Source organism: Anabrus simplex, chromosome X (assembly GCF_040414725.1).
Source record: "Anabrus simplex isolate iqAnaSimp1 chromosome X, ASM4041472v1, whole genome shotgun sequence".
In the NCBI taxonomy this organism is placed as follows: Eukaryota; Metazoa; Arthropoda; class Insecta; order Orthoptera; family Tettigoniidae; genus Anabrus; species Anabrus simplex.
In genome coordinates this window covers 209,041,170-209,066,114 of record NC_090279.1, presented here as the reverse complement: position 1 = coordinate 209,066,114, position 24,945 = coordinate 209,041,170, and the positions used below count along the sequence as shown (strand labels likewise).

At 40.8% G+C, this 24,945-nt stretch overlaps 1 long non-coding RNA gene across 1 annotated transcript in view; it reads left to right on the top strand.

The window, feature by feature from the left end:
* The window catches only part of LOC136886176 (uncharacterized), a 368,605-nt gene that overhangs the window by 313,670 nt on the left and 29,990 nt on the right, over window positions 1-24,945 (top strand). The gene's annotated exons all lie outside the window — the stretch shown is intronic.

Below are 24,945 nucleotides of genomic sequence, written 5' to 3'. Positions count from 1 at the left end.
ACCCCATGTCATGCTAATCATGTGTGTCAAATGCTACGTCTCTATTTCCAATATTCTGTGAAGTATAAACTCGTCAAATGTTAGCGAACTTTTGGGTCATCCTGTATATTTTCGATAACGCGGAGTTATATCAGTCGAATTCTTCGATGTCTCGAATGATATATAAAGCCCAGGTGCGACTTTTTCTATATAACTCGAAGTATATTCAGAAAATTATGTGTACTTGATTATTCCCTGATAACATTAGTTCCGGTAGGAAAACCATAAACTTAAATCGTCTCCTTATCCAAAATTAAACACTCTACTTTTTAGTCAGGGTGTATTGTTTGACTGGCCATATGAACTTCGGGACTGTAACTAGCCACGTACGACAGTAGCTTTAAACATTCCTTTAGACCACTTACAATACAATACAATACAATAGATTTATTTTGTCTGGCAAGATTAAGGCCATTAGGCCCTCTCTTCCATCTAACCAGAAAAGACAGTTTTGCATGTGCAAAATTGAAATAAGTACACTTACAATTGAAACATCTTGCAACTACTAAACAATACAATACTATGATTAAAAAAGGAAAAAAATAGGAGAATGATGAAGATGATGATGATGTTGATTATTTACACAATTATGACATGATTAGCTAATTTCTGTTATCCTTGGTAATAACAGTGGGATTATATAAAGTCTCTAGTTTGAGGGAGGCTAAATCTACAATATCTCCATAGCATTAATTAGTAGGTAGCGGTGACAAAGTTGCCTAAAACTAGCAGGCGAAGCTTCTCTGACAGAGACGGGCAGTGCATTCCATTGTCGTGCCGAAGAAATAACAAATGAGTTTGTGTATCGTGTGGTGCGGTGAGGTGGAATAGATAAGAGTGTATCAGATTTTGACTGTGTTCCAAAACTGTGATTGGATGAGAGGTGGTGAAATTGACTGTACAAGTAGGGAGGTGAGCATGAGGAGAGTATTCGACGAAGAAGGCATAAAGCATGAAGATTACGGCGCTGTTTGAGTTTTAGCCAACCGAGTTCATCGTAGGCAGGTGTAACATGGTCAAAGTAACGTAGGTCACATATATAGCGAACACAGGCGTTTTGCGCGCGTTGTAGTTTGTCGTTAAGAGTAGTAGTCAGGTCGTTGTACACGGCGTCACAGTAGTCGAAGTGAGGCAATACCAGAGTGCAAATAAGGCGTTCTTTTAATATTCGAGAAAATATGTTGCGGAATCTTCTAAGTGAGTTGAGTGTCGCAAATACTTTCCTGGAGATGCTGGTAACCTGCTGCTTCCAAGAAAGATGTTCGTCTATCATAACGCCGAGATTTTTGACAGATTCACTGAAATTAATGGGTGAATTTTGTAGGTAAAGTTTTGGTAAAGTGAATTTGCTTATAGTTTTTGAACAAAGCCGAGGATGTGAAATTATTATAGCTTGAGATTTGACGTTATTTAATCTAAGTCCATGCATGTCAGTCCAGTTACAGATTTCTTGTAAGTCTCTATTGAAATTTTTAATTTCGTCGGTTAGTCTTTCCGGTTCACAGTGCAAGTATAATTGTATATCGTCAGCGTACATGTGGTGTCTGCAGCTGTTTACCGACGACGTAATATCATTTATATAGACAGAAAATAGAAGCGGTCCTAGGACAGACCCCTGTGGAACACCAACCTCTACGGATCGCCAGGATGAATATTCATTGTTGTTGTTTCTTACACACTGCAGACGACCACGGAGGTATGAATTCATCCACTGAAGACTGTTTGTCGAGAACTGGAGTTTAAATAGTTTGGAAAGTAGTATGTCTATGTCAACAGAGTCGAAAGCTTTAGAGAAATCAAGAAGAGCTAGTATGGTAACTTGTCTTTTGTCCATCGCATTGCGAATGTCGTCTGTAACCTTAAGTAGTGCAGTAGTAGTGCTGTGGTTACGTCGAAAACCAGACTGGTGTTCGTCAAGAATATCGTGTATTTGCAAGTAGTTGGAGACCCCAGCAATTAGTTTACAGTGCGGAATAACAGTTGGCCAGGACTCACATTGACCTGTTAATCTGTTATAGAATGTTATAAAGAGCACACAGAAAACAACGCTGGAAAATTAAACTTTTTTTTTCAAAATACAGAATTGTACGTATTCTAAAATGATAATGTTGCTTCTTTTGGCAAAATACAACTTTTAATACGATATCCAATTAATTTAACATTTTAACTGATATGTAGTCTATATATATTCGTTTACGGCCATTAGAGATCACGTTAGGTAACAGTTACATGTTTCTTCTTCACAGCCCAAAACTTTAGCATCCTTTCTCTGGCAGCCTGTCCTCTTTCTTCCGTCCACCCACGGTTAAGGTTTTTTTAGTTCGTCATGGAATCCCTGGAATTTGTCGATCACTGACCTAAACTTTGTTCGGTTTGAGACGTCTTCTGAATTTAGTCCCAACTGTTTGAGATCCTTTCTCACTTCCCTGAACCATTTGTCCGACACTTTAGGCCTGCTGTCTAGTATTGTGAAAATACTTTTCATTTGTCTCTTCTCATCCATTCTAAATAAATGCCCATAGAATTTGAGTCTCCGTTTTCTCATGGACTCAGCTATTCATTGTAACGGTAAAGTTCTTCCCTTCCTCGCAACCTGTACTGTCCATCCACAATCTTTGGACCCATTATTTTGCGAAGGATCTTTCTTTTGAATTTCTCATCTTCTCTCAGTCCCGATTTCCCTGTCATTTGGAGGCATTCACCAGCGTACAGACATTCCGTTTTAATCACTGTATTGTAGTGCCTTAGTTTAGCTCGTCTGGAGATGGTTTTATAGGATATGTCCTACGAAAAGCCGCAGCCTTCTTCTCCCGTCTGGTGCTGTTTGCTTCTCTTTCATTTGTTTTGAATTGCAAAATTTCACCCGAGTACTTAAAGCTATCAACTCTTTCTACTTTACCGTGTTCTGTCTTCGGGTAACGAGCGGCTATTTTGATGTTTGTTATATATTTAGTTTCTTCGAAAGAAATCTGTAGTCCTGCTTTTTCTGCTTGTCATTTTAGTACATTCAGCTGTTCTATTGTTGTATCAGTATTCCCAGATAGCAGCGCAATGTCATCAGCAAAGGCAAGGCAGTTAATCATGACACCACATTTTGATCCTTCAATGTATACTTGGTTAAGTAATCCTTTTCTGTCCGGTTCTTTTTCCCATTCCCGGATAATCTTCTCCAGCATACAGTTGGTGACAGTCCATCACCCTGTCCGACTCCTGTTTTAATTTCGAATTGCTTGGAGATCTCTCCCATGAACTTAACTTTCGAATGAATCCCAGTTAAAGTATGCTTAATAATTGCCGTTGTTTTGGCGTCGATTCCAAATTCCGCCAATTTATTCAATAGCACTTCCCTGTCGGCTGAATCATACGCCTTCTTGAAGTCTACAAAAACCTCTACCAGATCCTTTGAGAGATGATTCTCTAGTACAGGTTTCAGATTTGATCAACGCTTGATCTTCCTTTACTAAATCCCGCTTGATACTTGCCTAGTTGATGATCCACTTGTTCCACAAGTCTCCTCTGTAGTGCTTTAGACAGTGTCTTTTAAGTTACAGGTATGATGAAGAAATAAAATAAAATGAACTCTATCAAAATTAGGAATTAGATAACAGTGCAGCTGATATTTATTCTGCAGCCGTACGTACGTTTTTCTGTAACTCGAAATATTTTCAGTTTCTGCTGGCACAGTAGTAGTAATATACAGCACTGGCATGTACTTCTTCTAGTAATCCGGGATTGTACGCTATCACTAGTAACATAGCTCTCAATTAAAATACTGGCACGGCAAATAATGTCGAACAATTCCACTGATAGGGCACGACGATAGAACTTCAGGTTACATAAACCATGTTCTTCTTCGTCTTCGTTCTCGTCATCATCGCCATTGCCTACAGTTTCTTTTCTTGGAGGTGATGGATATCAAAATCTTCGACGCTCCTGTGTCAACTTCTAGATCAGTGGCCATGTAACCTTCTGCATTGATCTTACCACCATTTTTATTACACTGTTCGAGGGTTTGTTGTAGCAATCAGTACTTCGGCCATCTTCGATAAATTCCGAATACACATGTTACTGAAAAGAGTTAGAAATAAACTTGATATATTTTTTACTATAGCATAAAAATTTCACTCTTTTTCCGTGTGAGACAGGTTCCGCTAAATACAGGTAAATTTACTTGAATATTGAACCACAATTCACGGGACCGTAAAAATATTCCCACCTGGACAGTTTTCTGGTTCGTAAAGGTTCCACTAAAGACAAGTTTTACTGGATATGTTTCGACCTTTCTGTGGCGTTATGGATGAAGTATATACATTGAGAATATCTCAGCCGTACACATTAAAATAAAACTCACACATTTCTCTATAGCATTACGTAAAATATTGTCCACAATTCTAGCCCTTGAGGCAAGCAACTCAATGTTGAAGACATCCTAGGGATATGAGCTACGAATTTAAGTAAATAAAATATAATACAGTATGAGAATATATTCTTTATTTATTCCTAAAGATTACAATCATTTTTAATCATCGTTATCCTGTACATTAGATCACGGCCGACTTGATGCTTCGCTCTAGCTAGCTACAGCGAGGGATCCAGTCGGCCATGATTACATTAGCAGTTTGCCTTTTTCTACCACTACGAGTGCTAATGTGAGTCAATGCACTGTTTCACTTAAGCACCACTACGAGCGCTGATGTGTCAATGCATTTTTTCACTTAAGCACCACTACGAGCGCTAATGTCAGTCAATGCATTGTTTCAATTAAGCACCACTACGAGCGCTAATGTGACAATGCATTTTTTACTTAAGCACCACTACGAGCACCAGTGTCAGTCAATGCATTGTTTCACTTAAGCACTACTACGAGCGCTAATGTGAGTCAATGCATTGTTTCACTTCAGCACCACTAGGAGCGCTAATGTGAGTCAATGCATTGTTTCACTTCAGCACCACTACGAGCGCTAATTTCAGTCAATGCATTGCTTCACTTCAGCACCACTACGAGCGCTAATATGAGCCAATGCAGAGTTTCACTTAAGCCCTTATAACTACATTTGGCGGGAACATTTTTCAAGAAATAAAACACCGTGTGAGGGTATTGAATCAAGGAACACATTACAAGAATAATTATGTAAATAAGTTAATTTGGCTAGGATTTAAATCAAACAGCCAACGGCCGTAGCAGTGTTGAAACACCGGATCGCGTGAGATCTCCGAAGTTAAGCAACATTGGGCGTGGTCAAGATTTGGATGGGTTTCCACGCGCTGTTAGTGGGGGGTAAGGGAATGGAGGAGCGGAAAGGAACTGGCCACCCTACCGTACGTAAACTCCGGCTCAGGCACACCTCTCCGGAGGTTCGGACCTGCCTTCGGGCAGAATACACCCTTACTTTACAATGAAACAAACAGAAGACGGATAAAGAAGCATCGATTTTAGGCTGTTTCTCCAGAATTGCATTTAGGCCGGAAGTGATTTTCGAAATTTGATTTTTTCAATTTTTTAGAACTATCCATCTATTACTCGCAATTTGAAACCTTTCCCTGCCTTTTAGCCCTTCAGCTACCGAGCTCGATAGCTGCAGTCGCTTATGTGCGGCCAGTATCCAGTATTCGGGAGATAGTAGGTTCGAACTCCACTGTCGGCAGGTCTGAAAATGGTTTTCCGTGGTTTCCCATTTTTTTTGCTATTTGCTTTACGTCGCACCGACACAGATATGTCTTATGGCGTAGGAAAGGCCTAGGAAGTGGAAGGAAGCGGCCGTGGCCTTAATTAAGGTACAGCCCCGGCATATGCCTGGTGTGAAAATGGGAAACCACGGAAAACCATCTTCAGGGCTGCCGACAGTGGGGCTCGAACCCACTATCTCCCGATTACTGGATACTGGCCGCACTTAAGCGACTGCAGCTATCGAGCTCGGTAGGTTTCCCATTTTCACACCAGGCAAATGCTGGGCTGTACCTTACTTAATGCCACGGCCGCTTCCTTCCCTCTCCTAGCCCTTCCCTGTTCCATCGTCGCCGTAAGGCCTGGCTATGTAGGTGCGACGTAAAGCAACTATAAAAAAAAAGTCCTTCAACTTTCGGCACAATTGAGAAAATTGCTTAATATTTCGTTTTTCATAGTATGGGGACCCGTACTTTGTCTGTTAAGAAAATCTGGAGTGTAGTGGACTATTAGAAAAAGGTAAGAGATTCATTGGAAGCAAGTGAAATGTTGATTTGGAGGAAAATGACGAATCGAGATGTTTTAAAGGAAGTTAATGAGCATCGAAGAGTGATAAAGGGTGTGTAAAGAAGGAACTTAAAACTTACGTGTCATATCCTGGGACATAATGACTTCCTAATAAGCTAGGAAAGAAAGGGAAAGGAAGGCCAAGGAGGACATACTTCGAGTGTGTGAGAAACTTGATCGAATGTACAAGGAAGTAAAGAAAACAGTAGATCTGAGAGGAGAATGGTAACAGCGACAAGTGTATGATGATGACAACAGTTTACATACAAGATTACATCTCCTATGCTTGATTTTAGAGTCCTTCAGGAATTACCGCTCTATCGGCTCGCCGTCACACCTTTCCTCCTCTTGGAGCAAGCGACACATTTCGTAAGAACAGTGAGTCAGGGAGTCAATAAATCTTTCTAATTTAATCAAGAGAATCAAAGGGCTTGTGTTTATTGTTCGAGATAATATGTGACCCGAATCACCCTCCGTGCTATTTCCCGTCTCGGGCCAGGTGCTCGAGTCTTTGTCGGTCTGTCCGAGTATTGATAGCTCCAGATCAAAGCCTGCCATTAGTCAGTCAGTACAAACAAGATACCAGCGGTGGCATCTGGTGTGAAGTGTTACAAGTATCGTGCTATTTATTCTCTTCGTGGAAAACCATCTCTCTGTCACCCAGTTCACTCTCCCTTTCTCGGTCTTCTCTACCACAAAGTGTTTTGTCCGCCTCCCCCCACTGTTATAGAGTGAGCCGTACTAATTGTCACTTCCAGAGGATACACCAGAAAATACCATTCATGGATGTGTTTTCGGAATTAGAAGACAAGAAAACGAGTACAGATTGTTCGGTTGTTCCTCTCTTAGTAGCCTCATACGACATGCAGATAATGCAACCTTCGGCACCACCTACAGGGGAGAGAAGGATTTCTGATAAATTGAAAGAAAAATGAGTATATCAATAAAATAATAGCAAAGCTCATGAAATTTTAGAATTTGGAAGACATTCTACAACTCGTAAGTATATATATATTTTTTTGCTAGGGGCTTTACGTCGCACCAACACACATAGGTCTTATGGCGACGATGGGATAGGAAAGGCCTAGGAGTTGGAAGGAAGCGACCGTGCCCCATCATTTACCTGGTGTGAAAATGGGAAACCACGGAAAACCATGTTCAGGGCTGCCGATAGTGGGATTCGAACCTACTATCTCCCGGATGCAAGCTCACAGCCGCGCGCCTCTACGCGCACGGCCAACTCGCCCGGTCGTAAGTATATTATTATTATTATTATTATTATTATTATTATTATTATTATTATTATTATTATTATTATTATTATTATTATTATTATTACGGGGATATCTGTGGAACGCAGAGGTGTAAGAAGGCGTGGTCTTGAATGGGTGAATAGAGAAAAGATGATGGACCAATTTAAAAATCTCAAATTTGAAATGTTATCTCTTTCCTTTATTTTCTAATTTAAACTTGATAAAAAAAAAACAGTTGAATAGAATAATGGTGAGCTCGTAAGCTCTTGTAAAAATAATGATTTGAAATCCTAAAACAATTAGGTACTATAGAGAAATTTGTTGACCTAAAGATTTTAAAGAGATGAGTTTTCTTTAGCTCCACTCAATTATACTCTAGGAGACTAAGCTCCGAACTTTACTACATTCAAGCCTCTCAAAACACAAGTTTCTAGTCCAAAATTTACATCAGATCCCTTTGACAACAATGCTCACTGTCTTTTCTGCTCGACAGTCTGATCCACAATAGACTATGAGTAAGTAGAAATTAAACACGAGGCAATAAGTGCCCATTCTAAATGGCCTTAGTGGTCAAAAGAAAATGTTTAAGAAATCGGCTATAAACAAAATGCTAGGCGGCGAACCCTTGCACTCTTTTGAAATACACTTTGAAACACCTAAAGTCCTATGTGGGCTTATGGCCGGAAGTTACATAGGGTAAGCCTATCCTACAGCGGGTGACTAGATGGTGACAAATATTAAGTTTCCAAAAGTAGTGTTAAGTTTTAATAATAATAATAATAATGTTATTTGTTTTACGTCCCACTAACTACTTTTACGGTCTTCGGAGACGCCGAGGTGACGGAATTTTGTCCCGCAGGAGTTCTTTTACGTGCCAGTAAATCTACCGACACGAGGCTGTCGTATTTGAGCACCTTCAAATACCACCGGACTGAGCCAGGATCGAACCTGCCAAGTTGCGGTTAGAAGGCCAGCGCCTTAACCGTCTGAGCCACTCAGCCCGGCCTGTTAAGTTTTAAAGTTTTAGAAAATGATAGTCACCTCCATACCAAATTGAATGGGAATTAAAGGAGGTTGAACTTTCTTTATTCCCCAAGTCACATATTTCCCAGCAGGGATTCGAATAAGTCCTTTAGAAATTTAGGTACATCAAGAAATAATGTTTGAAACCTTCCCCTCAAGTCAGCTACCATATATTGAAAAGATGTCTGCCATTACCTTGAGCTGGTGTGCAAGACTTTCCCCTGTCTCCACTACGTATGCAATCTAGACTGCAGCGATGAAGAAGAAAACATGGGCCAAAAACTCCCAGCTTTTATAGCGGAGGGGAAACTTTCAGAACTCTCTATGCTGATGGTCTGTACACACCGATAATTGTGATTGGTTATCAAATACATGTACACAGTTTCTGATTGGCTAATATTTTCAAGAAGAAGGAGGCTATGTAGTGCTGACAACCTCAGCACGTAAAGAAAACAATTCACAAACACTTCAGGTTAACAAACATGGAAAATGTACCATTCCTTTGAACATTAATTGTCCGTCCTCCCACCAGAGAGAGCACATAAGTCGACAGTGGAGACATCTGAAGATTAAAGTCCAATAATTCTTCCAATACACAGTTCAGGGCTTACATCACATATAGCCTTCTAAAAGGCGCTCAGTTCAAGCGTACGGACTTGGTGTAACTCCGGTACAATTATTATTATTATTATTATTATTATTATTATTATTATTATTATTATTATTATTATTATTTCCGACTCCATGGCTAAATCGTTAGCGTACTGGCGTTTGGTCACAGGGGTCCTGGGTTCGATTCCCGACAGGGTCGGAAGTTTTAACCCTAATCGGTTGATTTCGCTGACACGGGGGCTGAGCGTTATGTGTCGTCTTCATCATCATTTTATCCTCATCACGACGCGCAGGTCGCCTACTGATGTCAAATCAAAATACCTGCATCTGGCAAGCCGATCTTGTCCTCGGCCACTCCCGGCACTAAAAGCCATACGCCATTTCATTTATGATTATTATTATTATTATTATTATTATTATTATTATTATTATTATTATTATTATTATTATTATTATTATTATTATTATTATTATTTCTTCGTTATGCCCATTCAAAGAGCGTGTTTGAACTTGTTCGTTGGCCTGATGGTTTTCGCTTTCTTATCCTCCCAATATCTCTTCATGAATGCACTGTATTGCATCTTACGTTCTGTGGACCACTTCCCACCAGTTTTCTTTTTAGGTTTCTCCACAAATTTGTGCTTCGCTACTACTGTAATAAAGGCTCGACGATCTGCTATGATGTCGTCCACGGCATTCTTTTCTTGACGGTCCGCCTTAGTTTATCTAGCCAATTTATTTTGGCCTTCTTTGAATCGATAATTTTAAATAATCTTTTGGTCGCAGTCTATTCTATGGATATAGTCATAGAATTTCAAGCATCTCTTGCGTATTATTATTATTATTATTATTATTATTATTATTATTAGCTTTATGTGGCATGGACACAGATAGGTCTTATGGAGAAGATGGGATAGGAAAGGGTTAAGGAGTGGGAACGAAGTGGCATTGTCCTTAATTAAGGTACAGCCCCAGCATTTGCCTGGTGTGAAAATCGGAAACCACAGAAAACCATTTTCGCGGCTGCCGACAGTGGGGTTCGATCCCACTATCTGCAGGATGCAAGCACACAGCTGTGCGCCCCTAACCGCACGGCCAACTCACCCGATATTATTATTATCATCGTTACTATTATTAATTTTATTACTATTATTATTATATATTTGCGAATAAGCCTATGAGGACTACGCAAAGTACTCAGAGCCGTGCATTTGCCTTTCTCTGAGCCCATATTTCTTTCACTCTTTTACTAAGGGCTTCCTTTCTGTCTTCAGACCAGGTTCTTCCAGTCTTCTTCTTTGGTCTTTCCTCTTCGTCAACTTGCTATTTATGAATTTTGGATCTGAAGATTACCCTGTTGTGAACATCTTCTGGTGTTATTCCTGCCGGTTACAAATCGGTTTTGATTTTGCCAATCCATTTCATTCTGTCTATTTTAGCTTTACTCCTGTTTTTGTAGAACACAACTACTTGTTTGGCAATATGTCAATAGAATCTTAGCCTGCGTTTTCTAATGCTACTGTGAATATTTCTGTATTGTTTGATTTCCTGTCCCCCTCTAAGTCGGGATTGTCCGTCTGAGAGTTTTGGGCCTAACATTTTTCGTATGATTTCTCGTTCCTTTTTCTCAGGGAATGAAGCCCTCATCCTAGTGGCGAGGTTAGGAACTGTGCCGGCTGCCGAAGCCTGTCGCACTACTCTAGGGCAATAATTAATGACCGACAGATGAAATGAAATGATATTGGACAGTTTTGCTGGAATGTAAGGTTACAGGGAAAACCGGTGTACCCGGAGAAAACTCCTGCCCCCACCCCCACCCCCGCTTTGTTCAGCAAAAATCTGACATGAAGTGACCGGGATTTGAACCGCGGAGCCTTGTGGTGAGAAGTCGGCGGGCTGCCGTCTGAGCCACGGAGGCTCTTAGTTTCCGAGTTTACCTTTCCGAAAGCTTGAAGTGAATTCGCAGTTAAAAAAAAGAATCCCAAGTAATAAACTCTGATAAAGAATTAACTACGAAGTGTGGTGTGAAAATGGGAAACCATGGAAAACCATTTTCAGGGCTGCCGACAGTGGGGTTCGAACCCACTATCTCCCGAATACAGGATAGCGGTAACTAATAAGCTAAACGAATCTACAGTGTTCGTTCAATGCACATGGTAATTTTGTCCACCTATAATAAGTATGTCCGTCCAAATTATGATGGCGAAATAGTGATTTTTCCACTCCTCTTCTGTGCCTCTCATGAGAACAAACTTCACTATTTGGCTGTCAATCTTTTTAATTACTCTCACAGAGGCTCAGAGTCTCCAAGCACGTCGCAGCTCGTACTGCAACACTCTTCAGGTTATTTTAAACTTCGCCGCGCCTGTCCATTCCTGTATCGTTAATTGGGATTGCGGCCGACCCCGTCTTATTCACGATCGAGACATTTCAAACATTCAAACTCATTTACATTGTTCGAATAGTCCGAGGCCAGCTGCCGTCCAGATGACGGAGCCAAATCAAACTGGTGGTGCTTGCCGGTTGTTATTTACATAAGAAGAAAGATTGTTTCCGTTTTCTATTGATCCTATCTCGTTTAACTGTTGCTGCATGTACAACATATTCTAATGAAACGAACGTGTGAAACCGAATATCAGATACCTCATTGTGTGTTTGTAGAATGTAGGTTAATATTGAGAGTTGCCAGGTGTGATGTGTAATATGGGATTTCCCGCATTTAAAGTCGTAAGTTAAGTGTTGCTCCGTATTGAAATTGCAAGCGACGCATACTTAAAACTAGCTTAAGTACTCGTTTTCCTACGGTTATATGAGCAACGATTAAAGTGGTTAAAGACAAAAAACGAAAGTGAAATATGAATCCCAAAATAATTGTCACAATATTAAGGAGGGGAAAACACCTTTAAAAGTCCATACATACAATTTTTTAATGATTTAGTCATATAATAAGAAATATCCTTTTTTGAATCTATTTTGGAAATTCGTCTATATCTATATTACTTTCCACCTTGTGGAATTTATATTAAATTGGTATTGGTGATTGTTGAGGGCACAATAATCGCTCGACGGTATGTGGACAGGGTTGTCAATCCAGTGTTTGTCCCTCTGGTGGCGAATTATGCAACTGATATGTTCCAGCACGACAATACCCACCCTCACCCTGCTGACATCTTGGTTCCTAAAATTAAACGGGTTCGAGCTCAACTGTCGGTAGCCCTGGAGATGGTTTTCCGTGGTTTCCCATTTTCACACCAGCAAATGCCGGGGCTGTACCTTAATTAAGGCCACGGCCGCTTCCTTACAATTCCTAGGCCTTTCCTGTCCCATCGTCGCCGTAAGACGTATGTGTGTCGGTGCGACGTAAAGCAAATAGCAAAATAGTAGTTGTGTCACCAACTCACTAATGCTGGGTGAGAGGACCGAGCGATACCTCTTAAATTTCAAACACTACATTCCCTATAGTGCGGACTGATATGAAGTGGGCTGAAGGACTCAACCCACTTCAAAATGTGTTAGAGGAGCGCTTAGACGCACCGTGAACGTAAATGAACCCCTACCTTGCCGTCCTCCTTGGGGGGTGGTGACATCTTCAGGGAAGCACTCCAACGCATTACGATTTTACAGTGGCCCACGAGTTTCCCGGACTTGAATCCCATTGAACATGTGTGGAAGATGATGGCTAGACGCATCTAGAACTCTTCTTAGCCTCCCCAAAACTGACTCGTGGACCGTAGTTCCACAGGACATGATCCAGGACTTACGGGCTCCATAACGCGAGGAACAGCTGTGAATTGGCACACTCTGTATCGAACTGTATACACATGTGCTCACAGAGGCATCTAAACGATGCAATGAAATGGCGTATGACTCCTGTAAACGACCTGCGCGTTGTGATGAGGATGAAATGATGATGAAGGCGATACATACACCCAGCCTCCGTGCTAGCGGAATTAACCAATGATGGTTCAAATTCCCGATCCTGGCAGTAATCGAACCCGGGACTCCTGTGATCAAAGGCCAGCACGCTAACCATTTAGTCATGGAACCGGACAATATGTCGATATAAATAGGTCTTATGAATGGGGGTCATCTCAAAATTTGTGTCATGAAATTAGCGTTACTCAATGTGTGACGAGATGTTACCAAGCAGCCGTGCAGGCTGTAATAATAATAATAATAATAATAATAATAATAATAATAATAATAATAATAATAATAATAATAATAATAATAATAATAATAATAATAATAATGATAATGATAATGCCGGGCTGAGTGGCTCAGACGGTTAAGGCGCTGGCCTTCTAACCCCAACTTGGCAGGTTCGATCCTGGCTCAGTCCGGTGGTATTTGAAGGTGCTCAAATACGACAGCCTCGTGTCGGTAGATTTACTGGCACGTAAAAAGAACTCCTGCGGAACTAAATTCCGGCACCTCGGCGTCTCCGAAGACCGTAAAAGTAGTTAGTGGGACGTAAAGCAAATAGCATTATTATTATTATTATTATTAATAATAATAATAGTCGAATTCTATGAAGACAGGAGTAAAGACGCAATGAAATGGATTAGCGAAATCAGAACTGATTTATACCAGCAGATGTCCAGAACCGGATAATCTTCGGATCCAAAATTCACAATTGGCAGGTTGACCAAGAGGAAGGATCAAAGAAGAAGACCGGAACTGCTTGGTTTGAAAAGAGAAAGGAAACCCACAGTAACAGAATTGAAGAAATGTGGGCGCAAAGGAAGGCAAACGCGCGCATCTAAGTACTCTGCGTAGTCTTTATGGGATTATTCGCAAATAAAATATAATAATAATAATAATAATAATAATAATAATAATAATAATAATAATAATAATAATAATAATAATAATAATAATAATAATAATATGACCTGAGCCACCGTATGCAGCCATTTTTATTTGACGCCATCTGGCTGTCTGCTCGCCAGTTTTGACGTTCCTGTTTACTCGAGGTCTACTAAATGGTTCGATAAAGCGAATCTCTGTTGGGCGTCTATGGCTGCTTTGTAATGATTTGGTGTGGTGAACACTAAATGTGTCACCATAGATATTTAACAGCCGACATCGTACGACTTGGAGTATCGCATGGTGTGCTCACCGCCCTTAAAATGTGCGACTACCAGGCTGTAATGTGAAGTACTGTTGGATGGTCATGACTGAGAGACATATTATCAAACAGGATCGTTAGAGTAAGATGTTCGATGTGATCTTGCAGGCTGTGATGTGAAGTATTGACGGATGGCCATGACTGAGAGACATATTATCGAACTGGAGCGTTAGACTAAAGGTGGTCGATGTGATCTTGCAGGCTGTGATGTGAAGTATTGTTGGATGGCCATGTCTGAGACATATATTATCTAATAGGAGCGTTGGAGTAAAGATGGTCGATGTGATCTTGCAGGCTGTGATGTGAAGTACTGTTGGATGGCTATGGCTCAGAGACATATTATCGAACTGGAGCGTTAGACTAAAGATGGTCGGTGTGATTTTGCAGGCTGTGATGTGAAGTATTGTTGGATGACCATGTCTGAGACATATATTGTCTATTAGGAGCGTTAGAGTAAAGGTGGCCGTTGTGATCTTGCAGGCTGTGATGTGAAGTACTGTTGGATGGCTATCACTGAGAGACATATTATCGAACTGGAGCGTTAGGCTAAAGATGGTCGATGTGATTTTGCAGGTTGTGATGTGAAGTACTGTTGGATGGCCATGGCTCAGAGACATATTATCAAATAGGAGCGTTAGAGTAAAAATGGTCGGTGTGATCTTGCAGGCTGTGATGTGAAGTACTGTTGGATGACCATGTATGAGACATATATTATCTAATAGGAGCGTTGGAGTAAAGATGGTCGATGTGATCTTGCAGGCTGTGATGTGAAGTATTGTTGGATGGCCATGTCTGAGACATATATTATCTAATAGGAGCGTTAGAGTAAAGGTGGTCGTTGTGATCTTGCAGGCTGTGATGTGAAGTACTGTTGGATGACCATGTCTGAGACATATATTATCTAATAGGAGCGTTGGAGTAAAGATGGTCGATGTGATCTTGCAGGCTGTGATGTGAAGTATTGTTGGATGGCCATGTCTGAGACATATATTATCTAATAGGAGCGTTAGAGTAAAGGTGGTCGTTGTGATCTTGCAGGCTGTGATGTGACGTATTGATGAATAGCCATACCATAACTGAGAGACATATGGAAGACTCTTTTATCAAAGATGCCTCATCTCATCAAAACCTAGACAACTGGTTACTTCATCCGTGGTTGTTTCGTAGGCTCTGTATTCTAAACTTTTCGGCTCCAAATTGCATACATAAATCTCCGGAAAACAGTTTGTTAAATGCAAATTAATCGTTAGGAATTTGAGTTTATTTTATTGAAAACATATTTATGATTAGTTGATTTTCTCATAGGGACACCCCTTCACAATGGATACATAGGACGTTCTAGCTACAATTCTTCATATTGTTGGGTATTTCCAATTGTTCCAGTGTAGAATAGACTTTGGACACTGTATCCCATTATAGGAAACATTAAAAAAATAATGCTGTCCCATCAGATAACATTTTTAGGAGCATTTATCCCTTTACACAGCTACTTCGAAGGGAAATGTCTGAGCCTGGAGACTCTGAATCATAAGGTGCACAACCATCCTAAGAGTCCTACAGATCCACGTGCGCTCTGTTTCTTGGAGTTGACACTTTGTGTGAACACCCCTGCTTCCTATATCTAAACTTTTTTCTCCCCCTCCCCCACGTCCTTGGTGCCTGCTCCTTGATATATGGTAATGGGTTGGAAGTGTAAGGAGATGGTCTGCAAAGTTGTGGTGGCGGTGGAAGAGGAAGAGAGGAGGGGGTAGTTTGGTCGGAGAAGGACTGGGGTGGGGGGAAAGAGGTTCGTTTTAATTTGAGAGATAACGGCAATATGCAAAGTATACGCGAAGTATTAATTTTACCAGGGCTCCGTACGGTGTGCGAGCGACTCGAGGGACATGGTATTGGTGTGTGTATGACTCCGAAGAAACTAACTTTATGTATGTTTGTACAGCAAACTGGGGTGGGGGGCATGCAGTTCGGTAGATACACTCCATATCTTAAGATGAAATAATGTGGAAAAGATTGTTAAGTATCGCTTGAAATATTAAAAGTGCTGGATAAAATACATGTTTTTACTATTCCTTCTGGAGCGCCTTTTTCGTTAAGAGAAGTGCTTTCGCTATGCAGGGAATTAGAAATAAAGTACATTTAGGTTGGTAACACTGCGGATTGATCTCGTTTCTCTGTTCTATATCCATCTTCGACGAGTGAAGCAGACTTCAGCTAACAACAATAGTCTAGCAGTGTAATTTTATTTTTACCAGTCACCACTGACCTATACGTATTATTAGAGCGATCGCTCAGGTGGCAGATTTCCTATCACTTCTTAATCAAGTCTGTTCTTAAATGATTTCAATCAGTCAATCAATCAATCAATCAATCAATCAATCAATCAATCAATCAATCAATCAATCAATCAATCAATCAATCAATCTATCAACTGCATTTCGAGCTATCACCCAGGTGGCAGATTCCCTATCAGTTGTTCACCTACCGGGCGAGTTGGCCGTGCGCGTAGAGGCACGCGGCTGTGAGCTTGCATCCGGGAGATAGTAGGTTCGAATCCCACTATTGGCAGCCCTGAAGATGGTTTTCCGTGGTTTCCCATTTTCACACCAGGCAAATGCTGGGGCTGTACCTTAATTAAGGCCACGGCCGCTTCCTTCCCACTCCTAGCCCTTTCCTGTCCCATCGTCGCCGTAAGACCTATCTGTGTCGGTGCGACGTAAAACAACTAGCAAAAAAAAAAAAAGTTGTTCACCTATTGTTTCCTTGAACGGTTTCAAAGAACGTGGAAATTCCTCGGAAATTTCGCTTGATAATTTATTCCCATTCCTAACTTAGGATCACGCTACAATTTCATTTTTTCTCTGTCTGAAGTTCCCTCTTCCTCTAGTGCTCCTCCATATTGACGCAATACTGTTTCTTCTGTTGATCCCTTCAGGCTCTCCCCGTCTTTGAAGTTCTTTCGACTTGACAAATTTTGAATCTTGCTCCGAAATGTTTTCCTGTCTAACATCTACTCTTTTTTTGGTAGTAGCTTTTCGTCGCACCGACACAGACAGGTCTTATTGCGACAACATGTAAATTTCCTGGATGTTGGACTTCTCTTCACCTTTACGAACTTCCTTAATCCACCGAGTCGTTGTCTTCTTGTTCCAGAGGTAGTCGAATAACTGGCTTTGTCCATTCTGTACAAATGTCCGACAAATGATAACCTTGTCTTTTTCATGGTCTCTGAAATTTTCTCCATATTTTTGTAGACTTCATTATTTTTCCAAAAAATCCAGTCAGGATTTGGACCGAGATTTTCCGTATTATTCTTCTTTCCAGGATCTTCAGCTTCTCCAATTTGTAATTCATCAAGAGACGTTCGCTGGCATTCAGACATTATATTTTTAATACAGTGTTGCAATGCTTTGGTCATTAAGCCGATTCAGAATATAGAAAGAGAATGGGTGGCATACAGGAATGCTGTAGTAGAATCAGCAAGGGAATGCCTAGGAAAAAGCGAACATCGGTGGTGGAATGATGAAGTGAAAGCAGCTTGTAAACGTAAAAGAGAATGCTTATCACAAGTAGCTCCAAACAAGGGCTGATCCAGACAGCGAATTGTACGTAGATGAAAGAAACAGAGCAAAACAAATAGTTGTTGACTCCAAAAAGAATTCGTGGGGAGATTTTGGTAATAACCGGGAAAGGCTAGGTCAAGCAGCAGGGAAACCTTTCTGGACAGTAATAAAAACTCTTAGGAAGGGAGGGAAAGAGCAAATGAACATTGTTTTGGGTAATTCAGGTGAACTCATAATAGATCCCAGGGAATCACTGGACAGGTGGAAGGAATATTTTGAAAATCTTCTCAACGTAAAAGAAAATCTCCTGATGGTGTCGCGAACAACCGAACTCATGGGGAGGAGGAAAATGATGATTGTGAAATTACACTTGAGGAAGTGGAAAGGATGGTAAATAAACTCCATTGTCATAAAGCAGCAGGAATAGATGAAATTAGACCTGAAATAGTTAAGTATAGTGGGAAGGCAGGGGTGAAATGACTTCATAGAGTAGTGAGATTAACATGGAGTGTTGGTAAGGTACCTTCACATTGGACAAAAGCAGTAATTGCACCTATATATAAGCAAGGGAACAGGAAGGATTGCAACAAATATCGAGGTATCTTATTGATTAGTGCACCAGGCAAAGTATTCACTGACATCTTGGAAGGGAGGGTGCGATCAGTTGTTGAGAGGAAATTGGATGAAAACCAGTGTGGTTTCATTCAGATTTTCAGTATGCGTCAGGTAATAGAAAAATGCTACGACAGGAATTGACAATGTTTATATTTAGTAGATCTAGAGAAAGCATGACAGGGTACAGAGGGAAAAGATGTTCACCATACTGGGGAACTATGGGATTAAGGGTAGATCATTGAAATTAAGCAATGATATTTATGTTGACAATTGGGCTGCAGTGAGAATTGATGGTAGAATGAGTTCTTGGTTGATGATGGTTACAAACGTTAGACAAAGCTGTAATCTTTCACCTTTGTTGTTCTTAGTTTACATGGATCATCTGCAGAAAGGTAAAAAGTGGCAGGGAGGGATTCAGTTAGGTGGAAATGTAGTAAGCAGTCTGGCCTATGCTGGCAACTCGGTCTTAATGGTAGATTGTGCCGAAAGCCTGGGACTTGAAAATAGGTGCAATGGGTATGGTATAATAATTAGCCTTTCGAAGACTAAAGTGATGTCACTAGGTATGAAATTCAACAGAATTGTATGTCAGATTGGTGTTGCAAAGCTGGAACAGGTAGATAATTTCAAGTATTTAGGATGTGTGTTCTTCCAGGATGGCAACATAGTAAGTGAGATTGAATGAAGGTGTAGTAAAGCTTATGCAGTGAGCTCGCAGTTGCGATCAACAGTATTTTGTAAGAAGGAAGTTGGCTCCCGGACATAACTATCCTTATGTAGGTCTGTTTTCAGACCAACTTTGCTTTAGGGGAGCGAAAGCTGCGTGGACTCAGGATATGTTATTCGTAAGTTAGAAGTAACAGACATGACATTAGCGAGAATTATTGCTGGTACACAAACATGTGGGAACAATGGCTGGAGGGAGCTCGGAATGAGGAGATAAAAGCTAAGTTAGGAATGAACTCGATGGATGAAGCTGTACGCATAGACCGGCTTCGGTGGTGGGGTCATGTGAGGCGAATGGAGGAGGATAGGTTACCTAGGAGAATAATGGACTCTGTTATGGAGGGTAAGAGAAGTAGCTGCTATTCTTACCTAGAAATGATTCTGGAGACGAGATGTGTTCATTACGCCTGCCAGGGTCCAACCCAACCGCCCCTGAAGGTATATTTACTTTTATAACCAAAATTAGCGGTCCAGGCACTATTATCCATTGCTTCTGCCAAGGATCACGGTACTGGCCGACGTTACCAACCACTGCAACAGAAACAATACTAAAGAGGCCCGCAATGTTTGAAAGTGTCAATGGCGTCGGACGGTAACCTTATACTTTCTCAACTCCTCCTTTAATGTCGAGGATTACGGCAAGCAATAAAGGTCATTTATTAGCTTTAACGCATTTTTGAACATCCTGACCAATCTCTGTCTCTTTGGGGGCCACACTCCCTTCGAGAGGCTCTTTTCTCTCCCTGGGGCGCATACTGCTCGCAGGCCAAGGAAAAAGAAAGTATAGCCATATCAAACCAACAACCAACAGTTGGCAGCATTGCTACTCTACTTACCTTAGCGCTACTAGTGGAAACCTAGGTGTTAAACAAAGGACGGTCACTTCGCGCGCCACATAGTGGTGCCCCGTGTAACTAACATTGCGGGGTGCACTTCAGATCTTTGTCTAATTAACAAGTAGCTGTATGCGTGAGTCGAAAAGATCGTCTCTTGTATGAAGAAACGGAGATCTTTTATGGTCACCTGAAGAGGAGGCGCACAAATTGCTAATTTTGCCAGGAGAAATGGAAATCTGATCCCCGCTGGTTGAAGCAGGTGCACAAAGACATGCGAGTAAATTATATAAAACCAGAGGGCATAATCAAGAGTGCCATCTCTAGAAGAAAGTGCGAGGTTTAGGTTTAGGTTTAGGTTTAGGTTTAGGAATGATCCAGAGAAAGAACCTGCTATACCGTGGGAGAGTGAGGTTGTAAAATCTTTGGTTACAATGTTAGTTGCTTTACGTCGCATCGACACAGATAGGTCTTATGGCGACGATGGGACAGGGAAGGGCTGGGATTGGGAAGGACGCGGCCGTGGCCTTAATTAAGGTACAGCTCCAGCACATGCCTGGTGTGAAAATGGGAAACCACGGAAAACCATCTTCACGGCTGCCGACAGTGGGGTTCGAACCTACTAACTCCCGAATACTGGATACTGGCCGCACTTAAGCGACTGCAGCTATCGAGCTCGGTTTGGTTACAATGTAGGCCTAAGAAAGAGAGGCAGGTATCTTGAATAACCGTAGTCCCCAGCTGGCTGTATCGATGTAAATAAAATAAGTAGTAATAATAAACAATAATGAAAAGAAGGAAATTAACAAAATTTTAATAAAAAAGGATATTCCCGCTTGCCGGCAGTGCGCCGGCCTCTCAACGCTGGGTTCCGTCGTTCAAATCCCGGCCACTCCATGTGAGATTTGTGCTGGACAAAGTGGAGGCGAGACAGGTTTCTCTCCGGGTACTTCGCTTTCCCCTGTCATATTTCATTCCAGCAACACTCTCCACTATCATTTCATTTCATCTATCATTCATTAATTATTACCCCAGAGGAGTGCGACAGGCTTCGGCAGCCGGCGCAAGTCCTATCCTCGCCGCTAGATGGGGGCTTCATTCATTCCATTCCTGACCCGGTCGAATGATTGGAATCAGGCTGTGTATTTTCATTTTCCCACCTCTGTTGGTATTTACGAATTTTGTGACTGAATTATTATTAATAGTATGGATTAAATTTATCTGTCGAGCAGTTCCTCCTGCAGGAAGCGCAGGTCAACCAACTTAGCCCCAGGGACCTTAAGCTGTGCGCTATGATCACATCCTGCCTGATATAAGGGAAAGCGCACACCGCCCCGCATAGCCAAGTGGCACCTCATTCCTCAATTAGAGTGCAACGTCTTTCCGACGGAAAGACATTAGTTCATTTCGTGGCTTCAATATTTGTTTATATTCTTCTTGTGCCACACCCTCCAGCGAACTGGAGAGCACAGGTGTATTTGGAAATGCTTTACGGCCGGATGCCCTTCCTGACTTCACATCACATAATGACCGCATTTGAACTCTTTTAGCAGAAGCTTTATTCTTTTCTACCCAATATCTCCTCATACTTAACTCAGTTCCTTTCTGCGTTCATCCTTAACATCATATATATTATTTCAGTAGTATAGATTCCTTTTGTGGCGCTGAAAGTAACCGATTGTGACAAATGAGCACTCAATAGGAAGAGATTAGACATTAGCAGTGACGAACAGCACTCTCATTTTATAAATATAGATTATTTATTTAAAAAATGAGTTTAAAAATTGTACGAAGTGTGCGATTTGCAAATATTGTTGCTGTTGGAAAATACGCGCCATCATTGTTGTCCACTTCTGATTTTGGCCGCTGAGACGCCTGTTTAATGGCATTATAATATGCTGTATTTATCATGTAAGAAAACAATGATAGTAAAACCAAAAAATTACTTCCGGAACATTCGTCACTGTATTAATGCACTTGCATTTGCTTCCGTTCAAGTGGAGACCATAAATGTTAGAAAATCAAGGATTACATTAAATGGTAAGAAATACTGTGTAATATTGCAAAGATATGCGTATTCTTTAGTTCACCAGAGGCCTACTCTACCACATACGTTATGAACATCCTAACTAAATTAACTTATTTACATAATTCATTCTGTAATTCTGTATTCCTAACATTTTAGATTTTGTGGAGGTTGCTAGGTAACAATACTTTGCACCGAATGCTGAACGGTTGCTATGGTTACTGTGCATTGACTCACGTTTGCACTCGTAGTGGTAAAGAAAAAGCTAACGCTGATTAAGAAAAACATTGTAATTTTTAGGAATAAATAAAGCATATATTTTCATAAATTTTTATATTTATTTTACCAAACATTCATGGCTCATATCCCTAGGATGTTTTCAACATTGAGTTGCATGCCTCCAGTTACTTTTTGTATCTGTTCCAGGTAATTTTGTGTAAGCTCTTTGCAGCTCTGTCTTTGTTTGCTTCCCTGCTGGTTGAATAATTGCGCCTACATACTTGAATTTATCTACTTGGGAGTTTTTTTTGGAAATTAGTTGTTTAATGGTTGATTGTCGAAATATACATAGAGGATCCCAGGACGAATGCTAGTGTTCAATTTGTCCTGAAGCATAGGTGGCACAGATTAGCATCCTAAGAGTTACCCTGTCAACGTGAGAACGTAAGAAGGAGAAGCACTGATATCTGAGCTACAGTGACAACTAAGAACAAGAGCAGTGCACCGTTCGTAAGCAGCACACTAATTACGGTCATAAGGTTATGACCTGCTTCCGTCACAAGAAAACAGACAGGCAGGCGGACCACTTCCTATGACACGAAATGGACCGGCCAGAATGGAGACTAATGTATACACTTCTTCCTGCGCAATTGGCCTCACCTTCACCTCCTGTTCTCAAAAACAGTAAACTCCGAAGTGGAACCTTGGCGTAGTTGGCTTGCACTTTAAATGAGTCACAAGATTTAAGACCATCACGATAAATATTTATTTAAACTCAACCTTGGAATCTGAAGTTTGTTAGAGATAATAATAATAATAATAATAATAATAATAATAATAATAATAATAATAATAATAATAATAATAAACAACAACAGTTTCCGGTTGTTTAGGTACTGTTAGGTTAGAATACAAACCAACTTACCTGTTATAGAATGTCGTCTACCCGCTCTTCCGTACTATAGCGAGAGTAACATACGTTTCAGGGATTGTTCTGTTAGGCTGGTACCCTACTCTTTATGCATATCTTATAGCAGAACTGTAGTTCGGGTAGAGTATGCTCTCTATTTGATTTAGTATATTTGGCGGCCATTTCTTCATCCGATTTCTTCTATAGACTATGCTAATGTGACAAAGTGTCTTAATCTAGGAAATGGTGACGGCTGTTATATTTCTCGTACATAGGGTCACTCGGAGTGTCCTAAAAGGTAGATATACAAAATTTGGTCCAGATTGGTGGAACGGCGTAGACTTGTATAAGGAACGGACGGACGGACGGACAGACGGACAGACAGACAGACAGACAGACAGACAGACAGACAGACAGACAGATAGACAGACAGACAGTTCGGTTTTATATACGGGCTGCAGGTCCGAGATTTTGCTAGAGGGTAGATCTTATACAAGTAATCAAATGACCGGGTGAGTTAGCTGTGCGGTTAGAGGCGTGCAGCTGTGAGCTTGCATTGAGAAGATAGTGGGTTCGAGCTCCACTCTCGGCAGCCCTGAAGATGGTTTTCCGTCGTTTCCCATTTTCACACCAGGCTGTACCTTAATTAAGGCCACGGCCGCTTCCTTCCCACTCCTAGCCCTTTACTATCCATCGGCGCCGTAAGACCTATCTGTGTCGGTGCTACGTAAAGCAAGTTGTTAAGAAAAGAAATGTAAACCTTAACTACAGATCGGCAAATGTATTATTTTGTCACTTTCCCTCGTTTGATATACTGGCAATAAAAGAAAAATAAAGGATACCACTTTTCCCTTTGCGAAAATCAAATGACAATAAATATGTCTCCCGCGCATGGCCATCCGTCCATACCTTACATAACTACCTGTACGGTTGCTATGGTTACACTTCCGTGACACATTTTGTGGCGTCACTTTACACAAATTTTCAGATGACCCCCAGCCATAAGAGATATTTATGTCAAAATAATCTAATCACATTCAAGACCAAACAGAATATAATTGCAATTTTGCTTCCTTCCACATCTTGCTAACATTCAAATATTAAATCCATGGCCAATGGAATCACAACAACATTAAATTGATCTAAAGCCCGGATTTTTATGCAGTAACAGGTTAGATTGCAAATTAATTTGGTTGGTAGGAAGTGTCGGCCACCCGTTCTTTCATAATGTAGCGAGAGTAACATAAATGATAGGGGTTCTGATGGGCCGTACCCCTCATGTTTATGCAAGCCCCATAGCATAATCGTTGTGAAGGTAGACTATACTTGCTACTCGCTTCAGTAAATTTGCATTCTAACCTATTAATGCATAACAATCCGGGCTCTAGTTATTCATGATGGCAGGGGGAAGTGTAAAAAAATTAAGCATTAACACCAAAATGGTTCGACACATTTAGTAAACGCGATGAATAATTTTATTTGATTAAGTAAGTCTCTTTTTACGCAAATTTGTTATACTTTACACGGAGCTTTCATTTGAAAAGTAGGCTACTGTGTGATTGTTGATACTGAAACTAGTTTCTCCACTTCATTTTGACTGCAGTGGTTTGTTTGATAACGCGACAACAACAAACTATGATTATGATCGAATATCACAGATACGCTTTAGTTTATGCGAGTTTCTCCGCAACAGGCCATTTCGCCCATTGTCTCCTATCCTAGGTCGTCCATTTAATTTTATCGTATAATAAGTAAAATGTATATTC